This window comes from Nicotiana attenuata, unplaced genomic scaffold, assembly GCF_001879085.1.
Source record: "Nicotiana attenuata strain UT unplaced genomic scaffold, NIATTr2, whole genome shotgun sequence".
NCBI classification, from domain to species: domain Eukaryota; kingdom Viridiplantae; phylum Streptophyta; class Magnoliopsida; order Solanales; family Solanaceae; genus Nicotiana; species Nicotiana attenuata.
The window spans coordinates 29,143-37,630 of record NW_017671435.1 but is presented as its reverse complement, the minus strand read 5'-3'; the positions used below and the strand labels follow the sequence as shown (position 1 = coordinate 37,630).

At 33.0% G+C, this 8,488-nt stretch overlaps 1 long non-coding RNA gene across 1 annotated transcript; it reads left to right on the top strand.

The window, feature by feature from the left end:
- The first annotated feature begins 3,654 nt into the window (after positions 1–3,654).
- Positions 3,655–8,074, top strand: LOC109208278. Its single transcript, XR_002065136.1, has 3 exons — positions 3,655–3,805; positions 6,536–6,640; positions 7,860–8,074. It is a non-coding gene; the product is annotated as an uncharacterized LOC109208278 (long non-coding RNA).
- The last annotated feature ends 414 nt before the right edge of the window (positions 8,075–8,488 follow it).

Sequence of the window (8,488 nt, the reverse complement as noted above, 5' to 3'; positions counted from 1 at the left end):
AGTTGGTTCACTTATATTTGAAGCTACTGTCAAGTAAGCTTGATACTTAGGAGTTATATGATCATAGGTTATGAATTTTGATATGGCATAGGGTTCATTCTGTTTAGCAGTTAATGACACAAAATCATTCATCCATATAGGTGGTTTCTTTCATCTTCCTGATTTTCTGACATTTATTGGTTGTGAGATTTGATTTCTTTGTTGTGTAGCTGAAGTTTGTTGATTGTTAGTCTGAGTAGATGCTATGTGAGTATTCTCATAATGTTGTGTGTATTCTTGTATCACTTCTGACATGGCATTATTTTCTTGTTCATTTGAATACATATTATTTTCTGAAGTTGTAGCTTGTACTGTTGAATCTGTGTTATGTAAAAGTAAGTCTGTTATGTTTGGATGGATAAATAAAGATTTATTGTTGTCTTTTGTTTCTAAAAGGGAATATGTCTTCTCTAAATTGGATATCTCTGCTTACAAAGAAACTTTTATCTATTAGATCATATAATACATATCCCTTTTGGGTTGTAGCATATCCCTTGTGTATAGCAGGTTTTGCTCTAGGCATTAGTTTATCATTTTGATTAACTAATTTTGCATAACACAAACAACCTATAACTTTAAGATGTTGTAATGTAGGTTTCTTATTATACATCCTTTCATATGGACTTTTATTTCCAATGACAGAACTAGATAGCCTATTAATGATATATACTGCAGCAAGAACACAATAACCCCAGAATTTGATAGGTATATTAGCTTGAAATCTGATAGCTCTAGTAAGTTCTAGTATATGTCTATGCTTTCTCTCAGCTACTCCATTTTGCTGAGGAGTATAAGGACATGTCTTTTGATGAATTACTCCTAAATTCTTAAAGAAATTCTCACAAAGTGAGTTAATAAATTCTGTACCATTATCTGTTCTTACTATTTTTACTGTAGTTCCAAATTGAGTTTTAACAAAGGTAAAGAACTGTTGTATAATCACACATACATCATATTTCAATTTCAGCAAAAAAAAAATCCATGTCATTCTAGAGAAATCATCTACTACAGTTAGAAAGAACCTATTACCATCCATAGTAGGAATTTTGTAAGGATCCCATACATCCATGTGAACTAATTCAAAGCTAGCAGCTATTTTTATACTACTGATAGGAAAGGTTACCTTGTTTGCTTTGCACAAGGACATGTAGTACATAGATCTATTTTAGCAGATATATCTTGTGCATTTGTAGAAAATAGCTTCTTGAGAACAGTAGCAGACACATGTCTAAGTCTTTTATGCCAGAGTTCAATATCATTTGAATTAGTCTCTTTACTGATTTCTGTCTCCTTAGTGTTTAAACTAATTGCATTATTTTCTGGTAATTTTTGTCTACTGAGAATGTATAGACCACTGTCTTCTTTACCAATCGCTTTCACCCTCCCACTGAAGAGTTCCTGAAATATACAAAAATCAGGGAAGAAAGCAACTGAGCATTTCAGTTCCTTAGTTAATTTAGAGACAGACAAGAGGTTATATTTGAATTGAGGGATATAAAATACATTAGTTATTATATCTTGATCTGTTAAGGTACTAGTTCCAATATGAGTAACTTGAGTAGTTTCTCCATTAGGTAGATGTACTTTCTTTGACTGATTTGTTTGCATTAGAGAGACTTTATTTAACAGTTCTATATCAGCTACCATGTGATTTGTAGCTCCTGTGTCTATGATCCATTCTTGTAGGCTTTTAGAGGCTAATAAGGCACAAGGAATACCTGCAGCATTAGCTGATGGTGTTGCTGTAGTAGAGGCAGCATTAGCTGATGGTGTTGCAGCAGTTGAATTGTCTTTGTTCAGCAGTTGCACAATATGGTCATACTGCTCTTTTGTGAATGTGCAATTTCCCATCCAAGGTGTATTTGCCATTTGACCAAAATTCTGAGAATTATTAGCACTCACAGCACTGCTTGTTAATTGAGAATTTTGTAAACAATTCTCATTCCAATTTCCTCTAGAAAATTGATTACTCTGTACACTGACATCAGATAGCACATTATATGCATTGTGAGTATTTGTGTTCTTCTTTCTTGGTCTATATTCTGGAGGATAGCCTATAACCTTATAGCAATTTTCTTTAGAATGCCCTTTCATTTTTCACACATCACAGAATAGATTGAAATTTTTTCTAGTTTTCTGATAATTCCCCCCAGTTTTAGTATACATTGCCATATCAAATTGACTAGTTCCAGATGTAGGATTTGCTCCTAGTAGGCCAGCATTTGCTGCAACTGATTTCTGGCTCTCATCACTAATCACCATGGCATATGCTTGATTAACCGTTGGCATTGGGCTCATGAGCAAGATTTGAATTCTAGCCTGGCTGAAGGAATCACTTAGCCCCATCAAGAACTGAAACAGCTTCAATTTTTGCAAGTGAACAACAAACTCTCTTGATTTTGGACAGTCACACCCAGGTGTAGGAACCAGTGCTTCAAATTCCTCCCACAAATCTTTTAGTTTTGAAAAATAAGCAGAAACAGATGTTGTTCCTTGACTAAGCGTAGCAATTTCTTTATGTAAATTGTACGATCTTGAACCATCCACTTTATCACATCTTTCATGCAAATCATCTCACACAGCCTTTGCACTTGATGCATACATTATACCACCAAGTAACCCATTACTCACAGAATTCATCAACCAAGAAAGCACAATAGCATTTACTCTTTCCCAATGATTCTACAGATTTTCTGGAAAATTTTCTTTTGTGCATGTACCATCCACCAAACCCAACTTATTCCTTCCTAATAGTGTCATTCTCATAGATCGAAACCACAGTGAATAGTTTTCAATCCCAGTTAGTTGAAAAGATATGATTTGAATGCCACTAACATCTGAAGGACTTAAAAACAGTGGATGATTGTAATCAATTGCATGCAAACCTCCTTGATTTGAATTTGTAGGCAGAATTACAGGAGGAACAACAGCTGGCTGTTCATTAGTCGCCATAGCTATCAAGTTTTCTTCAAGAATTGAACTAAGCAAGATGCTTGAGTATATTAATTAGCTTGTTGAAGCACATAACCATTATAAGTAACATAATAATCAGTAGGGTTGGACCTTAGAAAGTACATCAACTATACATAATTGAGAATATATATTTTCAAAATGAGGAAATGGTGGCACCATTAATCACTGTAAGTTCTTTTCTTAACCAGGATTACACACTTACGTCTTAACTAGCACTTGTTCGAATATTCTGCTGCGTCTGTTGTATTCCATGTGGGGAAGAATGCTGAAAAAAATGTCATACAGCAAAGGAAGCAATAAAAATGATAGAGGGCAAATACTCAATGGATTTCTAGTGAAAATTTTGAGGAAACAATGGATGATATATGGTGGGATGTGTTAAATATATGACCACTACAGCATATTAGGCCTACAACCACACTAATTATAGACCACACTTGAAAAGTGCTACCAAAGATATCTATAGATACACTTTATAAGTGTGGCCTTTGATTAGAGTGTTCGGCCGCGGTTTTTAAGGCTACCCTTAAAAAGCGTGTTCTTAAAATATAAAGACTACACTTTTTAAATGTTGCCAATACACAAATTATGCGACGCTTATTCATTATAATGCAATATTTTTGAAGAATCATCCAAGTAATACTAGTGGGAAAACTTTCCCCTATTCTTTTCTCTCATCTGCGACTTCACCTTCATTGCCTTTTTTAACCTAATTCATTCATTTTCATTCTTTGCTGCATGTGTCTTCCAGATTACTCTCACCCATAGCAAATCCCCATCCCTTTCTCTATTGGTATGTATTTCTTTTGCCCAAAACTTTTCCTTTTTTTTTCAATTTTTAGTTTTGTTCTTATACTTTAAGATTCAATTTTCTAGATTCTTACTAATGGGAATGAAAAAATAATATTCTATTGTGTACAATATCTGGGTATCTTGGTACAATCTTTGTTTTAATTTATACTCAAAGTTTTGAACTTTTTCTAATTTCAGATTCTTGGGCTAAAAAGAAGTAATTTTGTTTTGTTTAATTTTTGGGTATTAAAGTTATTAATTTTTTACTAATTTCAGATTCCTGGGCTGAGAAAAGTAATATTTTTTGTTTAATTTTTAATATTTTTGTATAGTGTTCGATCTTATACTTAAAGCTTTAGTTTGTCTCTTCTTATCGATGGGGTTGATAGAAGTAATTTTTTTTTTTTTGTATAATTACTGGGCTTTATATAGTCTTTATTTTATACTCAAAGTTTTACTCTTTTTCAATTTCTAATTATTGGGCTTACCTAAGTAATTTTTTTGTTTAATTTTTGGCTATAAAAGTTTTCAATTTTATCTTATTTTCATACTCTTGAGTTGAAAATAAGTTATTTTTTGTTTTATTTTTGGTGTCAAAGCTTTAATTGATTTTTGCAATGTATACGTTTACTGAGAGCTGCATCTGATCAAACTATGTTGAAAACAAAAACAAGCAGGATAGGGAAGAAGAAGAGCTAAAACTTATTTGTTAACCATACCTGATGTCTAGATCAACCAAGCCACATCTTCACCCAAAAAATTATTTTTCTAATATTTTGTGAACATTTTGAGGAGTAAAAAGACTTAATTCTGTTGCTAAACAAGCCATTGTTGCTTGTTGGGTTAGCTTGGCAACTAGATTATGTCAAATTAAAAAACTCGTGCATCTAAAATTATGCCACTTTTGGTGGAGCTTTGTTCTCCAAATTACTTTCAATGGCTAAGAATCTAAAATTTCATTATGTGCATCTAGCACTTTATGCGCCAACTTTACTGTATATTCCTTTGCATTAGGACCCCAAATGAATGTATCTGTAGCTTGTGTGTCTTCCTTGTAGTTGTCGTCAAGCTTTAATTTACCGTTGTACTCCTATTGCCTCAAATTTTGTTCATATATTTTTAGGTATCTTGTATTGTCTGCTAATCGTTTTTAGTTTTTCTAGTTTCTAATAAATGGAATTGGAAAAAATAATTTTTATTTTTGTATAATTTCTGGGTAAGTATGATCTAGCTATTCTTAGAATATATTTGATTAATAAACCTATTCTTGATAGGAAAAATGATGGTAAATTTTAGTATATAGGAAGAATAGTTGCAGCTGTGTGGTGTTGATATTCCGCTCCATTTGGTTTGTATTTGCCAATAACTTGTTAGAGGAAAAAATCTGGTGGTCAAGATTGATTGATCAATTATTTCAAAGTATCTTGCAATTAAGTTTGTGTGATTTTTGCACTTTAAAAAAAGAGGGTTGGGTGGTACGTGTTTGTCTAAGTACTACTACTTGTTAAAAAATCATTAGTATTTTAACTTGAACAGGATGCAGTAATTTGTTTTTGTTTGACCTCTAGAGAAAGAGAACTATGGATGTTTAACAAACACCATTAGCTTTGAAGAGTTTGGGTAGAAGGAAAATTTTGAGACAATCATGCACCAATAGGTGTGGCCTAGTGGTCAATGAAGTAGGTGAAAACCATGAGTAACTCTTGGTACGTAGAGTTACCCGGTATCTGTATGGTAGGAGGTAGTAGGTACCCACTGGAATAATCAAGGTGCATGCAAGTTGGTCCGGACACCACAATTAGTTATGAATTTGCTTAATCGAATTATACAGAAAAACCATGAGTAACTCTTTGTGGAAGATGTCCGTCACCTCTTTTTTGCATTGTTTACTAGTCAACTCTGGAGCATGTCCTTGAAATCCCTGGCATGTCCTGGACCATGCCAAATCCACTTGGAGCTACTGCAGTGTTGGACTAAAGAAGGGTTGTGCAAGAAATAACTACAGACTCGGAATTAATTACCATTCCTCAAACCATTTGGTGGTCTGTTTGGCGTGAAAGAACGACAGAATTTTTGAAGGCCATAGGAGAAATTTACATAGCCTTAAACAAAGATGCATGTTGTTGCTAGCTTTTTGGTGCAACCTGATTATAGTACAGAATGTTGATGCATTTTTAGATATAATAGGGGATTTGCACAATCTGTAGTTATGTTTTGTCGCAATGGGCTATATTATCGTTTAAAAATGCACAATTGTTTCGGTAGTTATCAAAACCCTCTTCCTCAAAGCTGCAGGTTGGTTTCTTTTGCTCTAAAAATTTCCTTCTTCCTACTGTGGAAAGTAGTTACTCTTTGGGAGTTATACTGGTTATTGAGTCTTGATTTTCTGTTTTTGTTAGTTGTCTTCTATATTAACTTCATCACTAGTCAAATTTATCTTATTTTTTGTGGTGTGTTAATAATTGAGGTGTAAGTTAATTTCACCGCATAAAAATTGTCAAATTATGTCGAATTCTCACAATATTGAATGCAATTTGTGTGTTGAATGAAACTGGTGAATATGTATAGTTGACCCAATTAGTTTGAGTTATAATACTAGAATGTGTTGGAAAACTGCGGCATGACCTAATATGTAAATGGATATGCTTGGAATATATGCCGGGCTTCTTTATATATATCATAGTTGATGCTCTTCAAGAGAGTGGTGTGCAATAAATATTTTTTTTGACAGTCTGAACTTCAGAGTCGTCAAAGTTCCGAAGAAACTGCACAAGCTATGAGAGGCCAAAATCTACCACATTCTTCTGGCTCAACTCATGCCCCGAGTTTTGGAAAGGTATTTATATTTCACAATTTCAAAAACTACCTCAATCTTAACTTACAAAATCATGCTTTCTAAAAGGGTGTGATAGGAAACTGAATCTATTGCCATGACTAAGATTCTAGGGGTCATAATATTGAGCTAGCTGATGTGATAAGGTTCTACGGGTCATAATGTTGAACTGGAAGATGTAAGCCTTCTAATTGCCTCGCGATGGTACGCAGTCCAGCTGTGAATCAACTGAAGCGTGTTTGACTCAGTTTTAGTTCATAGTAATTTATATTAAAATAAAGTATTTGTTGAGTAAGTTGTTCTTGGTGAAATTTTCTAGAAAGTAAAAACAGCTTTCTAGCTACTTAAAGCTACTAACTGCCTTCCTCCTCAATAATAGGTGGAGATGGTATCAAGTTCTAAGCTTATTTAATTTAAAGCTCGTTTATTGTAGTTGTCCTTAAAGCTTAAAAGCTACTTATTGAGTTGTCCTTAAGTGAATTGTTCTTGAGCAATTAGTAGATTGGACATGAATAAGATGGAAAATGGCATGAACAGGAATTGGTATAAATGCGTTATAATCATATGAAAGAAGGAACAGTAACTTCTCCAGGAAAATACTGATATGCATAATGACCTAACCATTCAGAAACATAATATTAGTGGTTGTATTCTTTGTCCCTCCTGTTACAAACTAGATTTAGAGAAAATCATGTTGAGATGTCACATTTAATATAAAATTTTCTGTCTTCTTTACAAGTAGTGGATGAAGAAGAAGAATAAATGCCTTAGATAACAGAAATTTGGGAGATCATGAATTTTTGTTAGGACTTAGGTAATTTTTAAAAGTTTGCTAGTAGTAAGGGCAAATTTCACCAAATAGTATAATGGTAGGGCTAAATTTGATCGGATAGTATAACGAAGATTAAATAAACACAATATTTGAAAGTAGATGTGTATATTTGGCCCTTTTCCCTTGTTATTAAATTAAGTGATTGTTGCCATTATAGAAGGAGAGAGGTAAAATATATGTTAATTCACATTTTGGCTTCTCCTTCACTTGTATATCTTTTTTGTGTTTGACTTTATTATGCTATAGTAGTGAAATAAAATCTCATTAGTTCTTAGTAAGATATAACCAGTGCATACTATATATTTGTTTCTTTCTAATTTTTAATTTTATTTTGAANTATATATATATATATATTTCTTTTTAATTTTTAATTTCATTTTGAATGTGTAGGAAAATACGGGTGATGCAATTGAAAATGGAGGCCACAAATCAATTTGATTCATTAAAGTGAACGGTGAAGACCTTCTGAACAATTGTAATGTTTATTTTTATTGATACTGTAAATATGAGTACATTTGGTTTGTAGAGCTCTTTGCTAGTGAACCTCTTGAACCAACAGTACTTTATTACTGTAGATAGTACACAAAGTATGTTTCTTTGTTGAAGTTTATTTCAAGTATATGCATTTGAATTATTTTTAGTCTGTTACTTATTATCTAATTGAATGCTTGAGATCATAATATATATGTACTTGAAATAAATGTGAACAGAATTTAATGTAAACAAACATAATTTTTTAACCATAAAATTGTGGCTAATATAAATATTTAAGAAAATTACTTCATAGTGTAGACAAAATTGACACGCTTAGAAAGTGTGACCATAAGGGTTGTCAATCTGGCGTAGTCTATAACGTGACAAAGATCACGTTTCAAATGTGTAGCCTTATGTCATAAAAGCGTGGCTATATGAGAAAATATAAGCGTGGCCTTTGTACCGTATCGGCCACACTTTTAAAGCGCGGCTTCTGCCTAAAGCCGTAAAGTGTTGCCTTTAACCAAATGCTATACTTCTTGGCA